This window comes from Myotis yumanensis, unplaced genomic scaffold, assembly GCF_028538775.1.
Source record: "Myotis yumanensis isolate MYYU_CA2020_CCGP unplaced genomic scaffold, mMyoYum1.0.hap1 SCAF_1, whole genome shotgun sequence".
NCBI classification, from domain to species: Eukaryota; Metazoa; Chordata; class Mammalia; order Chiroptera; family Vespertilionidae; genus Myotis; species Myotis yumanensis.
Genome location: NW_027223752.1, coordinates 214,975,070 through 214,997,085, shown reverse-complemented (window position 1 = coordinate 214,997,085; position 22,016 = coordinate 214,975,070). Strand labels below are relative to the sequence as shown.

The 22,016-nt window shown below is 39.1% G+C and overlaps 1 protein-coding gene across 7 annotated transcripts in view; it reads right to left on the bottom strand.

The window, feature by feature from the left end:
* The window catches only part of APBB2 (amyloid beta precursor protein binding family B member 2), a 327,791-nt gene that overhangs the window by 240,662 nt on the left and 65,113 nt on the right, over nt 1-22,016 (bottom strand). For all 7 annotated transcript variants that reach the window (XM_070397666.1, XM_070397692.1, XM_070397699.1 and 4 more), the window contains exon 2: nt 20,170-20,325. The gene's annotated coding sequence lies outside the window, so the exon portion shown is untranslated. The remainder of the gene's footprint in view (nt 1-20,169; nt 20,326-22,016) is intronic.

Genomic DNA, 22,016 nt, shown 5'->3' with positions numbered 1-22,016 from the left:
GGATCCAAACCTTTTCCTGTATATCCAAAGGCATGTACTGTAGAATCAAACTGAAATCATTAGAAATGTCCTCAAATTTCACAGTTAATGAATTGCTCCTCTGCCCTCATCACAGACTACCAGAAGGGACTTAGGGCTGTGTGTGTGTGTGTGTGTGTGTGTGTGTATGTGTGTGTGTGTGTACACACTTATGGGTGCTCATGTGTGCTGTGCCTGGGGGTGGGGGTTGATTTGGGGAGGGTAGGCATCAGAGCTGGAACTCATAAAAATTGTCTTAGGTCCTCCTATGATCTGGTTCCATTTGCCCCTTTGCTTTTCCACCCTGTTCTTTGCTCCAGGTGGCTGAGCATTTAACAATAGGTGCCCTTGTCCTCTGGCTCAAGGTTGGGTTTAGCCAATGGAGAGGTTCTCACAGGAGGGTGCCTGCAGGAGAGCAGAAGGAGGGAGAACAACTCCCGCCATGCGGGGTCCTCTCAGGTCACCAGTCCCGTCAGGTGGCCACTACACACAGCTCTGTCTCCCTGCAGTTACCCCTCCCGCACCTCCCAGGTCCAGAGTGGAAGGAGCTTGGCTGCTATAAGTCCCAGGGCACTGAGCTTCCTTGTGGTCCCTATTTGAATGTGCCACCTGTGTCCTCATGGGACCTGAACTACTATGTAGACCTAAAGCCTTTGAATACTCACCTAACGAGATAGTGTCCTGTAATTAGCCCTGGTCAAAGAGGAGTCAGTCTACAATATTTCAGAACCTTGTAAAGCTGTTTTGGCTGGTGTACTGACATGTTTTTTGTTAGTTTGTTTTAATCCACAAAATGTCATCATCTGTAATAAATTACACAGTAGTGGAAATATACTTGTAGATTAAGTGGTCTTCCCCGCCCCCCAGCCTTATTGAGATTTAGCTGACATATAAAACTAGTGATATTAAAAGTATCCATCATGTTATAGAATTGTACACCTGAAACCTATAATTTTATTAACCAATGTCACCCCAATACCTTCAATTAAAAAATAAAGTGCACATCATAGTGGTTTGATGTAGGTACACATTGTGAAAGGATTCCTCCCACCTAGTGTTATCAACTATAGCCACATGCTTTACACTAGATCTTTAGACCTTATTCATCTTACAGCGAAGTTTGTACCCTTTTACAAACCTCTCCCTATTCTCCCTACCTCAGCCCCTGGCACCACTTTTCTACTCTGTGTTTCTATAAGTTTGTCTTTTTTATTTTAAGATTCCACATATACGCGATACTATGCAGTATCTGTCTTCCTCTGTCTGACTTAAGTCACATAGCACAATGCCCTCAAAGTTTACCCGTATTGTAAAGACAGGATTTCCTTCTTGTTCATGGCTGAATAATATTCCATTATATGTGTGTATCTGTGAGTGTGTGTGTGTTTGTGTGTGTGTGTGTGTGTGCATCTCACTTCTTTATCCATTCACCAGACAGGTTGTTTCTGTATCTTGACTAGTGTGTTGATGAAACTGCAATGAACATGGAGGAGCATATATCTTTTCAAGGTAGTGTTTTTTTTTTTTCTTTTGTGTGGGTGTATGTGTTTTCAGAAAAATAACCAGAAGTGGAATTTCTGGATCACATGGTTCTATTTTTAATTTTTTGAGGAAACTCCATATTGTTTTCCATAGCGGCAGCAAAAACTACATTCCTACCAGCGGTGCACAAGGGCTCCCTTTTCTCCACATCCCTGCCAACATTGACCTCTTGTCTTTTTGGTGACAGCCATTCTAACAGGTGTGAGGTGACACACCACGGTGGTTTTTGTTTTCTTTTGCCCCCCAAGTCAAAGGCCAATTTTATTTACACTCATCCTAAAGCACAGGATCTGGGGCTAGAGGACAGATCGCAGGGGAAGGAGGTTGAGGCCACAGAGGACAGCAATGGGGTGCAGGAGCAGAAAGGGACACAGCGAGAATGGATGGGCCCCTCTCTGAGTGTTCTCCATGGGCTCCCATGTATCCCTGGGCAGAGGCAGAGGTGCGGTCTCCTTCAGGATTTGGACTTGGATACAGCAAGTCCGATGAGTCCAGCCAGTCCCGCCACCCAGGCCATGCCTCCAACAATGGCCATTTTCTCCTATGAGAGAGAGTGCATGGCCCCAGGATGGAGGGACCTTGTTCGTTAGGATCACCGCTCATGCCCACTGCCTAGAACAGGGCATGGCATACAGTCCGCACTCACTAAATATTTGTTGAATAAATGGAAGAACTGCCGATCTGCTTCCTTAAGGACGACAGCTAAATTTCCTGTGACCAAGATGTTCAGTGGCCAGCTTTCGAAGATGCTATGGAAGGGATTCTCTTTAAATTAAAAGAGGAGTTTGTGGAACGATGTGTCATCCTACACGATTTTCCACACTGCACATCAAAACCAGCACAGTACACAATAAACAAACAGAAAACATGAATAAACTTAAACAATTATTTAAACCAGAACAGCAAAGGTTTTCTGTAAAGGGCCAGACAGAACTTCCACTTTGAAGGCCATAGAATCTGTCACAATGGCTCACCTCCGCTGCTGTAACATGAGAGCAGCCACACACAGCACACCAATGAAAAGCACAGCTGTGCTCCAATAACACTTTGTTTATGGACACTGAAATATGAATTTCATATAATATTCAAGTATCATGAAATATTATTTTCCTTTTGATTTTTTCCCCAACAAAAAATGTGAAAAGCATTCCAGGCTCACAGGCCATACAAAAAAAACAGGCAGCAGGCTGGATTTGGCTCCACGCTGTAGCTGGCTGCCCCCTGGTTTAAATAATTTCTAAGGGTGTTGTTTTTTTTTCTATAGACAAAATACATCTAGTCAATCAATCTGCTGGGTAGCTACAATTAAGCATGGAATAACTGTATTTGGTAAAGAATAATGTGCTGGGTGAACAGTTTACTGGGTGAATAAACATTAGTAATCACTCTTTCAGGACTGTCTTTCCACCCAGATTTTCAAACAAATTCTGAAAGCATCTTTTTCTTCATCTAAGTCTCTCATCTTCCACCCTAGTGGAAAAAAATGTGTCCTACACCTTTCTTTATCAGAAACTGTAACAAAAGCTTAGACAGAGAGAAGAGGATGTCTTCCCATGTTTTGGGGCAAGGCAGATTCCAGCACAATGCTTTATGATAAAGTGTACACTGTGTTGCTTACACTTTGCTTTCAAGTACTTTTAAACACACCCTGTTGTGTGGGCTCTGGAATGAGAACTATTTTGATTTCAGGTGCTGCTAGAATTCAGAGTCATTTGTCCCCATGAGCCGTAAAATTTGCTGAAAAGGCCAGGCTGGGAGACGGTGTGGCCAAAACGTGTTATTTCATAACTGAAAGCAGAAGACTTTAAGTTCACTCAGTTTTAATAATAGTCTCATCTCTGTGTCATATTAGCAATATATGAAAACAAGCAATCTGAAGAACTCTTCTTGGTATTATTCAGAAGAGGTGTAATTAACTTGAAAGATGTCTATCTGACCTTAGATTCACAGTAGAGAACGGCAACAGTTTGCTTTTGGTCTCTAGATGTTTTAAATATCCCAATGATGGGTGTCCCAGAAACCCGATCAAGAAAGAATTCAAGAAGAAAGTTCTCAACATTTACACCCCTCATTTTCTCCAACACATGCCTTATCGTTCACTAGACCCTGGGACCCTTCCCCAGTCTCTTCTAGCCTCTCCATTCCAACCACCACAATCCAGGTCATTTTTCTTCTCAACATCCTCTCTAGAAGATGAAACCCACAAAGCAGGAATAATGAACTACTCACTGTTAAACCCTTAGCGCCTAGCACAGTACCTGACACACAGTAGGAGCTCAAGAAATATGGGAAGGCAACACTCCTGCTCATAACATTCTTGGCCCCTCTCATTCTGGCCCCACTTCCCATTTCTAGTCTGTCTTCCGTCATTCCCCACCATCCACACCAGTGGTTCTCAACCTTCTGGCCCTTTAAATACAGTTCCTCATGTTGTGACCCAACCATAAAATTATTTTCGTTGCTACTTCGTAACTGTAATGTTGCTACTGTTATGAATCATAATGTAAATATCTGATATGCAGGATGGTCTTAGGCAACCCCTGTGAAAGGGTCGTTCGACCGCCAAAGGGGTTGCGACCCACAGGTTGAGAACCGCTGATCCACACCCTCCTGGCTTCACACACACACCCATTTGTCCTTGAATTCCCCATGCACACCCCTGCCTCCATTAGCTCATTCGCACGGCTTCCTCTCCCTGAAACGTCATCCCCTCTCCCCCACCTGTGGGCCTCCGAAAGCCCAAATCCATAGTCCAAGCCTGATGTAGAAAGGAAGAATTACTTGCCCCTTTGCTTGTTTTGCACAGAACTTTAGACACACTGTCTTAATCATTACACTTTGTTTTCTAGCTGTTCCCCCTTCCCCGCTCCCCCCAAAAAAACAAAAACATGTGCTCTGAGGGCAGGGCTCCTGTCCTTCTTTTTCTTTCTTTCTTTTTTTTTCTTCTTTTTCTTTTTATTCTCAGTGGCTTACTTGTAATATACACTGAGTGCCTCTTGAAAGCTACTTATTCATTCATGCAACAACTTCTTATCACGCACCCAACCTCCACTGGCACTATGGGGATATATGAAAATCTGAACACACACACACACACACACACACACATATCCCTGCCTATTGGAATTTGTATTACAGTGAGGAGTGAGAGGTAGTAACTTAAAATATAAGTAGGATATGCAGTGTGTTAAAAAGGGATACGCTCTATAGGAAAAAATAAAGAAGGATAAGGATTTGGGGAGGAAGAGTGTAGGAAGGTCTGCAGTTGTCAGTATGTCTTTCAGGTAGGTAGGGCAGGTTTCACAGAGAGGGTAACATCTGATCAAAGATTAAAGAAGAGAAGAGGTTAGCCCTGTGGGTATCTGAGGAACAGCATCCAGGAGGAAGAAAGAGCAAATGTGAAGTCCCTGAGGCAGAAATAAGCTCAGTGTGTTCAAAGGCCAGGGCAGGCGGCATGGAGTTAGCTGGGGGAGAATATGAGGAGATGCGGGCAGTGAGGCAAGGGGGACGTCGTACGAAGGCTTTCGGGCAATCACAGGGACTTCATCTTTCATCGTGAGGACAGAGAAGACTTTGCAAGCTTTGAGCAGAAGAGTGCCAAGACTGTACAGAGCCTCTCCCGTGAGAACAGAGTGTGGGAAGGCACGGAGAGAATTAAGGGAGGCTGCTAGGAGGTCCTTGGAATAGTCCAGGTGAGACAGACAGTGGCTCGGGTCAAGGTGGCAACAACAGATATGTTCTAAAGGTCAAGTCCATTAGGTTTTCTGACAGACTGGAACTTGGAAACATGTCTAGATTTCTTCCTTTTCATTGGTAGTGATAAGCCCCAGCCCAGACCCTTCTCGTCATTCCTTCATTTCTGTGAAAGGCTCCAATTTGTTCTCCTCTCCATCAATTCTCTTCTATCTCCTCCTATAAACCACCGCAGGGTGGTGTTCAGAATGGCACTCCCACCACACATCATCTGCTCACAGTGGGCTGGAGCACAGACCTGCTTCGAAGCCCTCCCCCGCCTGTCTCCTCAGTTCTTGTCATGCATGATACCCAGTGACAGTGGTAGTGTTTCAGTCTTTTCTGTATTATAAACATAAATAATCAATTACATACACATACAAACATATACACATATGTGTATTTTGGGCAATGTCACCTTAATCTCCCTAAGAGATTACAATTCCTACACTATGGTTCAAATACCTTAAAGTATGGGGGGTATAATTTCTGCCATGACAAAGTGTAAGGTTGGATATTAGTACATAAGCTGTAAAGAAAAAAAAAAGGAAAACAGGCAAAAATAAATATTACTAATTCTGATGGTCTATCCATCAATCAAACCATTTTCAGAAAAAAAATTATTTAAATTTTTTTTGAAATTAGAAAAAATGATATGGCTTTATTTTTTAAATGAAACATTAATTATAATGGATTGAAATGTATATAGATAAGGGATGCCACAATGAGTTTATACTCCAGACCACCACTGCCTACATTCAAAAGAAAAACTGTCATTTTCTTTTTACTAGAGGCCCAGTGCATGAAATTCATGCACGGGTAGGGTCCCTAGGCCTGGCTGGCAATAGGCCTTGTCATAGCGACAGGTTGAATTCCCGGTCGAACTACCGAGGGTACAATCTACATATTAGCCTTGTATTATATAGGATTATTAAATTTCAAGGTTCAAACTAAGACTACGGAGGTAAATCACACCACAGAGAAATGACTACAACAGTTTCCAGACAAGCCCATCAAGAGTTGCAGAGTTAAGTAGTTATTGCTATTGGAAGAGTTTAGGGCAGGCATCTCCTTTGACCTACGACCTGCATCTAGGCGTTTTAATTAAGAGGAAAGTAAAATCTGGACAGAGGAATCAGAAGATATTTAAAAGGCACACTGCCTTTATCTGCGCATCAGTCATTACTTCTAGTCCAAACAGGCAGGCCTTTCTTAGCAAACAGCCTTCCTGATTAGCAATAAGATTGTGGAGACTTCCAAGGCTACCCCCAGCCTTACAGCCTGAAAAGCAAATACAGTTCAGACCAAAGCTCATATTTAAAGCAAACAAACTGAGCATAAAGGTACACTTTCAGACACACTTCAGCAAGATGGGATTCTTTGTCCTTCAAATCACATTTGGTAAACATCTGTCTTTTTTCCTTTCTCTGTCTCAACTCAACGTTTTAACTAATACGCTTTCAAGGGAACATACTTTACCACTTTTCCTACAAAAATTACCTACTTCCTCTGCATGCCAAGAGGATAAGAAAGACTGACCAATAAACACAGTTTTTAAAAAATTACAGTTTTTAAAAATATTTACTAGGGTTTTAGAAACTATATTAAAACATAATGAAGCAAAATGACCCATGATCATACTACCTGGCTAGCTCCTGATTCTTTTCTAAAAGGAAAGAAAATACATACACGACCATAGCTAGAAAACTCAAATCATGCAGAAAAGAAAAAAAGAAAAGTTTTTCAATATATAAAAATTCACATCTTTTTAGGAAAAAATATGTATATACTAGCTTTTTTTCAACTATACAAAAGGAAATGGTATTCATATGGGTCTACAAAACATTTTTCATTTTATATAGATAAATGCACATACATATATAAGTGTATGTGTGTGTATAACAATTCCAAATCAACACACATACAGAGCTACTTCATTCTTTACAAAGATGCTATAATATAATTTGTAAACTATCTTGGCATGGTTTTAAGTGAACCTATTTATGAAATTGCTGGTTTTAAGTGAACTTATTTATGATTTAAGTTTTTTTTAAATATATTTTATTGATTTTCCACAGAGAGGAAGGGAGAGGGATAGAGAGTGAGAAACATTGATGAGAGAGAAACATCGATCAGCTGCCTCTTGCACACCCCCCACTGGGGATGTGCCCGCAACCAAGGTACATGCCCCCGACCAGAATCGAACCTGGGACTCTTCAGTCCCCAGGCCGACGCTCCATCCAGTAAGCCAAACCAGCTAGGGCTATGATTTAAGTTTTGAAATACATTGCCAAATTGCTCTCCAATGGTGTCTATTTTAGAAGACAAATAATTACAGACGGCAGTCCCTTTTCTACATGTGTTGTATCACAAATGACCTGCTTTGTCCGAAAGCTGCAGCACAGCAGGCCAGACAACCAACCCATCCCAGACCATGTCAAGCTCTTCTAGACAACACAGACTCTATGAACTAACCAGCAACATCGCAGAGCAAAGCTGGAGGGTGGCAATCACAGCTCTGGTAAGGGTCTGTGCAGCTGACCTTTTACTTGTTTATACATGCTTTGTCTAAGACAGAACTGCAGGAAAAGACGGTGGGGGAGAGGGGGGAATTATCATCGGCTGGGTACTTACCTCTGGTAGTTCATTTAGCCACTATGACACAATACCACAGGCTGGGTGGCCTCTGAACAACAGAAATTTATTGCTCACAGTTCTGGAAGCTGGAAATCCAAGACTGAGGTGCCAGCATGGTCACCTTCTGGTGAGGCCCCTTTTCCTGCTCCACAGCTGACCTTTTCCCTGTGCACTCACCTGGCAGAAGGGGCTGGGGTCTCTCTGGAGGCTCTTGTATAAGGCACTGATCCCATTCATGAGGGCTCTGCCCTTATGACTGAAGCACCTCCCAGTCACCACTTCTTTATATCATCTTTGAGAGTTAGGATTCCGACATAGGAATTTTGGGGGACACATTCATTTAGATCACAGCAGTACTTAACTAAGAATACTAGCAGTTGAAAATACAGTAGGTTCTCAGGTTATGTCAGAGATCCATTCCTACAGCGTGATGCGACGTAACGCAATTTTTGCCATGAGCTGGAACCCACCTACGTAAGTACCTACATCACTCCCATGGAGCACATACACAGCAGTAATGAAGTGAAACAGTAAAAAAAAATTTAAAAGAAAGATAACAATTCCTGACCTTTACTTGTGGTAAATAAATAATAAAAAACATAAAGCACATATGTACATATGTCAAAATGACGAAACTTTTTTTTTTATAAATAAATGGGAGATGGCGACGTAATCAAGACACGACGTATGTCAAGTCCGACGTAACCCGAGGACTGCCTGTACTAGGAAAGCAGTAGATAGACGGGAGTCACATGTCATCAGAGAATTGAACAGCTTGGACTCTCCCCATTTTCAAATCCTTGGGAGCCCCCCAAGGCAGTCAGTGTGGAAAAAGCTCAAAGATCCAAACAAGGAATGCAGAGTGGGGATGCAGTCAGGAACGTACAGAAGAAATGAGCTTCTTCCTTCCTTCTCCGAGTAGCTGCTTAGGAGAGTCTGCCTTCCCCAGCAACCAGATGGCTCTGGATAACACAGCCAGCAGGCAGATAGAGGCAAGACTGGGCTACATACTTTGGGTGTAAAACCTGGGACAGATGAATTTCAGGGGGCGGGGTGGCGCGGGAGGGGAGTGATTAACCAGGGAACTTGTATACATATATACATATATGCATAACCCATGGACACAGAAAATAGAGTGGTGAAGGCCTGGGAGGGGCGGGTACAGGGTGGAGGGGATTGATAGGGGAAAACAAACAAATAAATAAAAACAAAGGGGGCATCTGTAATACTTCCAAGAATAAAGATAAATTTTTAAAAAACACAAAACACAAAAACCCAAACATGCCCTGCATTTTTATTTCTACCTCTGAGGGTCTGATTAGGTATTTTCCTCAGGTAAGAGGGCTTAAAATCCTCCATTCACTAACAGCCTCCAACCTCCTACTTGCTTATCAAAAAAATAAAATGCCACTTCTCCAGATTAATCTACATCCACATTGCACTCTCTCCTTGAAAATTCCAAAGCATTCCCTTCATCTATTACTTTGGACCTTTATTGTCTCATTAAGTTATTAGAAGAGTAAAAGATATAAAGAGAGATAGAGAGAGAGAGAGAGAAACAAAGTTTTCTATAGGTCAACCACTTCATAGGCATTGCTTTTATTTATACTGGCATATAATGTTTTGGGAAAAAGTTCAGATTCAAATCTAAATTAGTAGATGTGAGACTTCGATAAAATCATTTGGTCTTGCCAATCCTCAGCTTCTTTATCTTTAAAACAGGGTAATACTCTCTCTCTCATAGGATTGATGTGAAGATCAAATCAAGCTCCTTCTCCCCCGCTCCCCTAACAAAGACTGAGAAAGTGCTTAACTACTTAACACATGGGACATGCTCAATAAAACCTGAGCTCTCCCAGAAGAGCTTGTATTCTGGCTGTCTCTCCCCAGGATATTACATTTGATTCCCTCTAGTGACTAAAGAACTAGACTTCCTAGAGGATACCATTAACAAGTTAACTTGGGATTTAATGGAATTGCACTGAACTAAGTAAAATTTATCCAACATCTCTTATCACTCATAAATAAATGCCTGCTTGAGATCAGTGGTCATTTTGAGTCCAATTTTAGAATCCTCGAGGGCCAAAAGTCATGGTTGGAATTCCAGATTTTTTTATTTCTGTGATAAGTCTTGGGTAAAGTCATTAATTACCCTCTTACTTTCCTGGGCACTGTCACGCTTTAATTCGATAATAGCCACAACATGAACAAACTATCTGCAACCTTAAGTCTTCAAGAAAATCACCCTTGTGAAACCAAGCACAGAATAGTTACTAAGATGCTAACATCTGTCCTAAAAGAGCTTCGCACAATGACTGCAAGAAAAACTGTTTTTCTTTAATTCCTAAAAAGGGTGCGCTAGCACACTGCACTGAGAAATTTCCTAACACAAGCTAGATGGATGCTGACATTCATGTTTTAAATAAATTACTGGGCTTGGACACTGTCTATGTAAAAACATCCAATAGACTATTTTCGTGAATAAGTGAAGCTGATGATCTATCCTTTTTTTGAGCAGATAATATTCAATTTGGAAACTTCAGAAATTCTGAACAGTCATGTCATAAATACAGATCTTATTTGTGAAATATAATCAAATTAAATGTTTTGTTCATTATAGGTCACTATGGAACTGAGAAACTATCACCTGTTTTTATATCAATAGCTACATTAAAATAAATGATAACTGACTATATGTCATTAGAGTGCAGTATCTTTGAAGGCTTTTAAATAAAACCTAATACTTCACAGGTTATTTAACATAAAAATATAAAGATAAGCAAAAATAATCAAAACACGTAAGATTTTGAACTCTATTAATATCTCTATATATAAAAGCCTAAGCGATCGTCTGACCGTTTGACCACCCGACTGCTAGCTATGACGTGCACTGACCACCAGAAGGCAGATGCTCCAACCGGTAGCTATGATGTGCACTGACCACAAGGGGGCAGACGCTCAACGCAGGTGCTGCAGAACTTAGGTGACCTGGAAGCTGCAGTTCTCGGGTGATGCACCGGAACCAGAGAAAAGGGAGCCCGATTCTGAAGTGTCAACTGAGAACCACCCTCTCGCAACCCAGGACCCCTCAGGGGATGTCGGAGAGTGGGTTTCAGCCAGATTCCTGCAGACCAGGCCGAGGGACCCCACCGGTGCACTAGTATTTATCATAAACACCCTTATTACAGATTTACACAAAAATGGTTTCTTCTCATGAAAGCAAGTTACAGAAACCCTCTTTATTCATCTTGCATTGGCTCCCTGAATGTGACTACGTTGATGTGGTGATTTTTCTTCATCTGTAACCAAATAATTATAAACAGGCTGGAGCCTTCACAAATGTAATTGTACCACAACTCAAACTTCCCCGGCTCAATCATTCTGAACCCCTGATTTCAGTCAACACAACACTCGACTCAAAGTAAAGGGCAGTTAAAAAGTTACCGTCACCCAGCAGTATTCTGTTTCAGCTTCCTAAGAAAAACAACAAGACCAAATTCTCCTAGAACATTATACTACATTCCTCATAGGGTCATTCATCATTCTGAGCATAGGTCACAGAGATTTCTGAAAGGGCACCAAAGGGGAAGAAAAGATTTGTAGGAATGACTGGGTTAAAAGATTCGCGATACCCACTTCCAGGATCCTAGAGATATAAATGAAAGCTTATCTATGGCTCTTTTCTTTTAAATGAAGAATAAAAAAAGAATAACTCCACATTGCTCTCTATAGATGCATTTTTATGAAGTGATACCATCAGCCAAGAACTGATAAATCAGCCAAGGACTGCCAAGAAACGCATTGGGGCCAGGTAACAAACATGTCAGTTCCCATCTAGCTGCTCTGCCCACGTTGAAATGAGATTACAATGAAAGAGGAGAAGCAGGGAAGCCATTCTGGAGAACTGAGCCCTCAGAGAGCTGGGAGGCATGGCTTGACCTACTAACAGATCTGCAGAAACACATATTTTAAATCTGATACTGTGATTTTCATTAAAAGCCCAAAGGAAGAAATCAGCTTTTACCTATATGAAGAGCAGGGAAGTGTCTCTGAATTTCATTCAACACCAAATTTATGTATTTGCACATTAAAAATAAGTTAGTCCCCAAACAAAATTATAACTTTACTAGAAAACAAAATAAAAGAAAATGGCCAACTAGAGTCCAAACATCTCAATAAAGCGGCGATTTTCAACCTTTTTCATCTCATGGCACACATAAAATAATTACTAAAATTCTGCGGCACATTAAAAAATGTGTCCTATTTTTTACCAATCTGATAAAAAAAATTGATATAATGTTGATTCATTCATACCAAATGGCTATTGTTGTGTTGGCTGTGGTCATTTTTTTTAAATTTCACAATCTAAGGGAAATAAGGTCCATGATCCTGACTAGTCACTGCATAGGTATTGCATGTTTTGAAAATTCTTGCATCACACCAGTGTGCTTTTTACAACACACCAGTTGAAAATTGCTGCAATAAAGCAATGACTTTTCTTACTCCTTTTCAATCTTAATGCATTCATAATTTTTACAGTTATAAGTAAAGAAGAGATATAAATTTAGTCTTCACATTTCCCATATAATTATATTCATATCAACACAGTAGTCTAGTAAGAACCATACTAATACAAAGAAAAATATAGCAAAGCTAAGCATAAAAATACAGCTAGTATTTTAATTATATTATGAAAACTACCCAATTTTCATAAAACATAAAACCACACTATATTCCCAAAACCCAAGGCATTTTAATTAATATTTTCCACTTAGTAAAAGAATAGTTTTGTGAAATGTAGCTTTTTCTGTATAAAAGTCTCAACTCATATAACTATTAGTGAAAATCTTGATATTCTTAAAATAATATACCAAACTTATAAGTCCTTCTCAGTAGTTATTGGCAATGGTTAAGGTAATAAAAATTTTTAAATTTAATCTGTTTTATTCAAATGGATAATGGCATAAAAATGCTTAGCACTTTTATGAGAAAACTAATTTTTTAAAAAAATTTCAATTAGGGCGGGGGGGGGGGAAGGACACTTATGTAATACCCTTTGTAATACTTTTAGCGAAAAAAATAAAAATAAAAATAAAAATAAATAATAAAATAAAATAAAAAAAAAGAGAATGATTGTAATAAAATGTTTTAATAAAATTTCAGGTGTTTATAAGAAAAAAAAAAAAAAAAATTTCAATTACAGCCCTAACCGGTTTGGCTCAGTGGATAGAGCGTTGGCCTGCGAACTGAAAGGTCCCAGGTTCAATTCCGGTCAAGGGCATGTACCTTGGTTGCGGGCACATCCCCAGTAGGGGGTGTGCAGGAGGCAGCTGATTGGTGTTTCTCTCGCATCGATGTTTCTAACTCTCTATCCCTCTCCCTTCCTCTCTGTAAAAAATCAATAAAAATATTTTTATAAAAAAAATTACAGTTGACACTGGATATTATATATTAGTTTCAAGTGTACAGCATAGTGGTTAGACATTTATATATCTTACGAAGTGATCATCCAGATAAGTCTTAAACCCACCTGGCACTATACATAGTTATTACAATATGGACTATATTCCTAATACTGTACTTTACATCCCATGACCACATTGTGACTGTCAATTTATATTTCTTAATCCCTTCACCTACCCCCCCCCAACCCCCCTCACATCTGGCAAGCATCAGTTTGTTCTCTGCATCTATGAATTTGTTTCTGTTTTGTTTGTTCGCTTACTCTGTTTTGGGGAATAAACATAAAAGTGAAATCAGAAAAGAAGTACTTTTGCTTTAAATAATGGATGTAATAATCTAGAAAATGCATGTAGATTGACTTACATTCTCTTCTACCACTTCAGGTTCCCACAGTTATCCACAGGGAAATAACCAGACATTAGAGTACGTTTAACACAGTTACTCAAACAGGAAGGGAGAGAAAAAGTAGCAAAAATACAATAATAGTTTATTTTTTTCTAAAGAGAAATATATTGCAACTTAAGCCCATTTCTTGAAGAAACTTTTTTCATTGAAAAACTGCATCGTGCCAAAACTGGTTTGGCTCAGTGGATAGAGCGTCGGCCTGCGGACTGAAAGGTCCCAGGTTCGATTCCGGTCAAGGGCATGTACCTCGGTTGCGGGCACATCCCCAGTAGGGGGTGTGCAGGAGGCAGCTTATTGATGTTTCTCATCGATGTTTCTAACTCTCTATCTCTCTCCCTTCCTCTCTGTAAAAAATCAATAAAATATATATTATAAATAAATAAATAAATAAATAAACAAAAAAGAAAAACTGCATCGTAAAAAACTAACTAAAGTGAGCTACTAGCATAAAGAGCAGAACTGAGAGTCCAGAAATAAACCCTTATATTTATGGTCAATTAATTTTCTACAAAGGTACCAAATAAGTCAATAAGTAAAGGATAGTCTTTTCAGCAAATGGTGTTGGGACAAATGGATATCCATATGCAAAAAAAGAAAAGAACAGAAGGAAATAAAAAGTATACCTGACCTCACACCATATACAAAACCTAATCCAAAATGAAACTAAATGTAGAGCTAGAAAGAAACAATGGAGAAAAATCTTTGTGACCTTTGGTTAGCCCAAGAGTTTTTAGAAACAAAAATCTTAAGCTTTGAAAGAAAATATGATATACTGAACTTGATTACAATTAAAAACTTTTGAGCTTCAAAAGACACCATTAAGAAAGCAAAAAAACAAGCCAGAGACTGGGAGAAAATATGTGCAACTACATATATCCAATAAGACAAATAACCTAAAATAAAAATATGCAAGGGGTTTTAATAACCATTTTCCCAAAGAAGATAGGAGTGGCTAAGAAGCTCACTGATTGAATAACTAGCTTAATTATGAGAGGATAAATTCCATAATTACCATCTTTTGTCCTTCTAAAAAACCTACATAATAGGATGATTTCATCAGAAACTCCAAAGCACATTACTTTGTATTTCTCATATGACAGTAAAGTTTTCACATCACTGTAAAAAATAAAGATAACAAGATTGTGCAAGAAATAGAACTATCTCTAGTCACAGGTGATAAAATCTGGTATGTAGAAAATCCTAAGGAAGTCACATACACAATAAAGAAAACTGTTTATCAGTACTGATAAAAAAAAAAGTTCGACAAGGTATAAAAAACAGGGTCAATATACAAAACTCAATTCTATTTCTATACACTAGCAATGAATATTCTGAAAATAAAATTTTTAAAATGATTCCAGTCATAAAGGCATCAAAAAGAAAAACACTTAGGGATAAATGTAATAAGAAATTTTGTTCCCTAAAAACAAGCAAACAAACAAAAAACACTGTTGGAAGAAATTAAAGAACTAAATCAATATAAACACACAACACACTCCATGTTCATGGATTGGAACTCTTAATATTGGTTAAGATGAAAATACTACTCAAGTTGATCTAGAGATTCAATACAATCCTTATCAAAAGGCTGGTGCAACATTAAAAAATGAATTAATATAATCTATCATGTTAATAAGCTGAAAAACAAAAACCATATGATCATATCAACAGGTGTAGAAAAAGCATCTGATTAAAAATCCAACATCCACTGTGACAAAAACTCTCAGTTAACTAGGAATATGAGAACTTCCTCAACTTAATTTTAAAAATTTACAAAAACCTTACAGCTACCATTATACTTGATGGTGAGAACCCAGATGCTTCCCCACTAAGGATCAAGATCAAGGAACAGACATCACCTCTCACCATTCCCATGGAACATCACATTGGAAGTCCTTGCTAGTGAGATAAGACAAGAAAATAAAGGCATACGAATTGGGGAGGAAAAAATAAAGCTGTCTTTGTTTACAGATAATATGGTTATTTATATAGAAAATCTCAAAGAATTAACAAAAATACTCCTGAGACCAATAAGCAATTATAGTAAGTTTGCAGGATACAAAGTTAATTATACAAAAGTCATTTGCTTTCTTATATACCAGTAATAAACAACTGGTATTTGAAATTAAAAACACAGTATTATTTATATTAGCACCAAAATAAATGAAATACTTGATATAAATCTAACAAAATATGTACAAGATCCACATGAAGGAAACTACAAAACTCTGATGAAATCATCAAAGACGATCTAAAGAAACAGTTATTCCATGAATGGGAAGACTCAATATTATCAAGATGCCAGTTCTTCCCAACTTTACCTATAGACCCAACACAGTTTCAGAGCAAGTTCTTTTGTGGATGTTGTTAAACTGATTCACAAGTTTACATGGAGAGGCAAAAAGCCCAGAACAGCCAATACAATATTGAAGGAAAAGAACAGGGTCAGAGGACTAACACTATCTGACTTGAAGATTTACTATAAGTTACTATAATCAAGACAGTGGTATTGGCGAAAAAATAGACAAATAGATCAATGGAACAGAACAGAGAGACCAACACAAATACAGTCAATTGACCTTTGACTAAGGAGCAAAGGCCACTCATTCAATGAAGAAAGGATAGTAATTTCGATAAATGGTACTGAAATAACTAGGCCTCCACATACAAAAAAAAAGAAAAAAGAAAAGAAATGCATACAAAGACCTTAAACTGTTCACAAATATTAATTCAAAAGATATAATAAACCTAAAAGTAAAATGTAAAACTATAAAACTCCAAGAAGATACACAGGAGAAAACCTAGATGACCTTGGGTTGGCAATAGCTTTTCAGATACAAACCAATGATCCATGAAAGAAATAATTGACAAGCTAGACTTCGTTAAAATTAAAATTTTCTTCTATGAGAAAGAAATTGTCAAGAGAATGAAAAGACAAGCCATAGAACTGGAATAAAGTGTTTGCAAAAGACATATTTGATAAGGGACTGGTACCCAAATACAAAGAACTCTTAAAATCCAACAATTAAAAAATAAACAATCCAATTTAAAAAATGGGCAAAAGATACCTCACCAAAGAAGGTATACAGACGGTAAACAGCATATGAAAAGATGCTCAACATCATACATCACTAGAGAATTGCAAATGAGAACAATGAGGAGGTACCACTATACACATATGAGAATGGGCAAAATGCAAAACACTGACAACATCAAATGCTGGGGAGGATGTGGAGAAACTCACTCACTGCTGGTGGAAATGCAAAATGGTACAAACACTTTGAAAAACAGTTTGGCAGTTTCCTACAAAACTGAACATACTCGTGGATACAATCCAGCAATCATGCTCCTTGGTGTTTACCCAAAGACGTTGAAAACTTATGTCCACACAAAAACCGGCACATGAATGTTTATAGCAGCTTCTTTCATAACTGCCAAAACTTGGAAGCCATCAAGATGCCCTTCAGTAGGTAAAAGAATAAATAAACTATAGTTCATCGAGACTATAGAATATTATCATTAAAAAGAGCTGTCAAGCCCTAGCTGGTTTGGCTCAGTGGATAGAGCATCGGCCTGTGGACTGAAGGGTCCTGGGTTTGATTCTGGTCAAGGGCACGTACCTCAGTTGCAGGCTCGATCCCCGGCCCTGGTCAGGGCATACACGGGAAGCAACCAATTGATGTGTCTTTCTCCCATCAATGTTTCTCTCTCTCTGTCTCTCCCTCTCCCTTCCACTCTCTCTAAAAATCAATGCAAAAATATCCTCAGGCGAGGATTAAAAAAAACTGTCAAGACATGGAGGAATCTTAAATGTATATTGCAAAGAAGCCAATCTGAAAGGCTACATACTGTATGATTCCATATGACATTCTGGAAAAGGCAGAACTATGGAGACAGTAAAAAGATCAGTAGTTGCCAAAACTTCAGAGGGAGGGAGGAAGGGATGGATGAATGAATAGTTAGAACATGGGATTTTCAGGGCAGTGAAACTATTGTGTGTGATGCTGTTATGGTAGATATATATCATTAAATATTAGTCAAAGCCCATAAAATGTACAACACACAGAGTGAACCTCATGTAGACCATGGACTTTAGTTAATCATCATGTGTCAATCTTGGCTCATCAATTTTAACAAAAGCACCACACTAATGCAAGATGTCAATAATAGGAAAAACTTAGGGGGTGGTTGGAACTCCATACTTTCCGCTCAATTTTTCTATAAATTAAAACTGCCCTCCCCAAAATAAAGTCTATGATTTTTTTAAAAAGCAAACCATGTCCATTATATAAAAAAATAAAACAATAAAATCTAACATTAAGAAGAGAAAATAAATCTTTAAAATTCATGACACTTGAAATTCTGCCTGGAACAGAAGCCAGCTGAGGTTTTCATAAGAAGAATAACTGTCACCCTGTGGTGTTAAAATACACTCGGGACAGCTCTCTGATAACCTCTCATTTGGCTGCCCCTGAAACAACTGTGTTTACAGTAAATACCAAGATTCTGTACTAGCAAGCTCTGAAATTATCTTTCTTATCTGCAATTTATTTTAACGATAGCCTCTAGAAGCCTCCCTTTCTTTCAGATTCAAAAAGCAAGTAATTGAATTAAGTATATATTTTAAAATGTTCCTGAAAACAAAAATCCTATTTCTCCTTCGTTAAATAATAGCTCTCTCTGCTAGCATCTCCACTCCCCAGCAGAATTCATAATTCCATCTCTTCTACTCCCACAAAACTTCGTTCTTATCTCAACTGATACATTTTTCACTGTCAGCTAGCCAAATACTGAGCTAGCCTACCCTCTCTCTGTGAGCCCCTGAGTACAGGGACCGCCACAGTCATTTCATGCTAAGACCCCATCCTAAAAGGCATTACCCATCAAAATGTTTGCAGATGTAGGTAATGGACACTAACTCAAACGAAGTAGCTGACCTGCCAGGAAAGTGAAAATGGACTTGCTGGCTTTCAGCGATGCAGAATCCGAGACCATAAATTTTGTGTGTGTGTGTGTTGTATGTATGTTGTGTGTGTATGTTTTGTATGTGTTGTGTATATGTTATGTGTGTATATTCTGTGTCTGTTTTGTGTGTTGTGTGTTGTATGTGTTGTGTATATGATTTATGTGTGTTGTATGTTATGTTGTGTGTGCTTTTGGTATATGTGTGTGTGTGGTGTGCATGTGTCTGTGTGTGTGTGATCCCCTTCCCTCCTCATCTTCTTTCCTCCATCTCCCTGCTTGATTTCCTGTGTTGACCTCATTCTCAGGAAGGCTTTCCCTAAGTGGTAGCAAAGACAGTAACCAGTGGTCCGGCTTCACAAACCCACAAAAAGGAAAAATGTCTTTGCAATAGTTTCAGTGAAAATACTGGGGCTCCTCCATAAACTGATCCTGGTGACCCTGACTAGCCAGGCTATGTCAAATGCCCATAACAGAGACACTGAGGTCACCTCTAACTCCACAGGCTAAAAACAAAGCAAGGACGCCTGCCCAGGGAAACCCGGGTGATTTGTTGGGGGAGGAAAGGATGCTGGGTGGGCAAAGTCAACAGATGCTCAGTACTTCACAGGTTCTCAAGACTGCTGACTCGCTCCCTTCGAGTGAGTATGTATAACTGCGTATTATGTCTAATGCTGAGTTTCCCACTGAACGTCCGATAAAAAAGGTTTGCAGTGCCCGTGCCTGTAACACAATACTCGTTCTCACAATGAATTATTTCCCATCTCATTGCCACAGTGAGGGTGCTGTGTAGTGTCACTCTCGTGGCCACTGTTTTGCCCTTCTTTACGTTGTTGTTACTTTAAGGGCATTTCTTCTCCTTTGTCCTACATGAGTATCTTAATGCCCAAAGCACACTGCTGGAACCAAATGTGTTATCAGCTTTTGTTTTGGGGGGAGATAAAAGTAAAAACTTGCTGAGCAAACTGAAGGAGCACAGACAGAAGCGACCCCCTAAAATGGCAGGCCCCCATGATCACCCTTCACAGTGTGAAAACCCAAATGCGGGCACGTCCCTGAAAGGGCCAGTGCCAGTCCTGCTTCTCAGGGTCACTGCTTTCTCTCCAAAATAAAGCCAAGATCACTGGGTCCTTGTGAGTGGCTTGTCACATATTTGTGCTTGAGATCTCCCTCTCCTCTAGAAGAGGAAGATGGGAGGGGGAGGTGCGGGGCAGGCAGAGGAAGAAGGAAGACAACAATACCCTGTACACAGAAGTCTATCAGGGTACAGATCTGCCACTTATCTGATGCTCTCACATAACCTGGATGATGATTCAGGGTCGTCTCAAAAACACTTTATGAAATTAACAAAACAAATTTTCCGCGTCTGACACAAGCCACTTTGTCCAGCCTCTGTTATCTTACACCAACCTGATCCTGCTTAAGTTATGGTCTGGCTCAGGCTCTCACAGCAGCTTTCTTTTATGGATTTTCCATCCAGCAAATGTTTCTGTTCCACAGCTGGGCAGATCCGACCACAGCATGCTTGGCTACGGACCGCAGCAGCTCACCCGCAACAGCTCCAACCTGGAGGGGCAAAGGCCAGAAGCCATTAGAAGAATAGAAGAAAGGAGATTCATTTTCTCTCTCTTTTTCTCTCCCTCCTTCTCCCCCCCCTCCCTCCCTCCTTCCCTCCTTTCCTTCCTCTTTCTTTCTCTCTCTCTCCTATGGATTTGGCAAGATAACCCCCAACATCTAAATGTTTAAAATCATTAATGAGCAGAGACAACAGCTTATAAGTGTCCTAGAGACAAGCTTGGGCTATTGTGAGGGGGAGATTAAAGTATTTAATCATTATTGAAAAGGCTTGGCTAAACGATTGTGCTCTGTTTGTGGAAAATTTAAAAGCCAGCTGTTTTAATTAACCACAGAAAACACAAGCTACAACTAAAATTTCATGAGCATACAGCTCTGCCCTGTGGAAAACCACAGGAATGTTCTGGCAGGGCTCAGTCGAATTCTTGGGACACAGAAGGCTGGAATCATTCCCCTTAGGAACTTGAACAGAAAATTAACTTGCTCAATATGTTTTTTTAAAAAAAAGTAAAATGAAACCCAGATTTAATCTCAGTCAAATATAAAAACATTTCAGGACTTCAAAGGGCGCCACCAAAAGACACATAAGGGAAAGGTCATGAAAAAATTCCAATGTGGCCCAGGATTTAGACTGTATTTTCAATGCAAAATGAATGATGCCACAGAAAATTTTATGGGCTAAAATAATCCAAAGGGGAAACTAATCACCTTTCATTTCCTAATAGAGGAAAATGATATGTGAAACCAATATTCAACATGTGGTTCATAAATATTACCAAGTATATAATATATTCAAGCAAAAGGAAATCTTTTAACCATCCTACTTCAAGCCAAACCTGTGGCCAGGCCCACACTAGCTACCATGCTTCAATTTGAAGAATCGTGGCATCCAGAAAAACAGTGTTAAAATAATGTCTGCTCACTGATGCTGCAGCTAGTAATTCTGGTGCAGAAACATAAAATGAGGGGATCTGATAAAAGCAACTAGTGAACAAATAAGAACTAATAGATCAGGAAGTCTTCATTTGTTAATGATAGTAATAGTATGACAGCATCTATACATGCTAAATATTCAAAAAGGAACAGGACAAATGTTATTTCCAGATACTGGGTCCATAATTCTATTTCTGTAAGTCAAAACAGACCCTGTCATAAGTGTGCCAAGCATAATATTACATTAATCTCTACCTTCATTTGAAACCTAAGTCCCAAAAATAAGTTTAAAAAAAACACACACACAACAAGAAAAAAGATACCAAGTTATGTATTTATGGTTCTATCCCAATTCTGTTCTAAAACTGGGTATATATATATAATGTAAAGGCGCCACAGTTTGAACAATAGATATTTCTGGGAAATGGGATTAGGAGATATTTGTATTTCCTTCTTGGTGTTTTCCAAATTTTCTATAATTATTAGAATATTTTTAATGAGATTTTTTATTAAACACTATGGGAGTACAAATCAGAAATGGGGTGTGATACTCTATTAGCCTGATCTGTAGGCTTCTTCTTACCTGAACAATAAGGGCTAATGAATTAACAAGTCCTCATTACTCAACTCAGTAATTCTTAATTTAAAAGCTCAACAAAAAAGTGCCTAATAACACTTCCAGGGCTAACAACAGTGCTTTCCCAGAAATAAGACATTTTTATCTATTATTCTGTAAACTTGCCACAAAG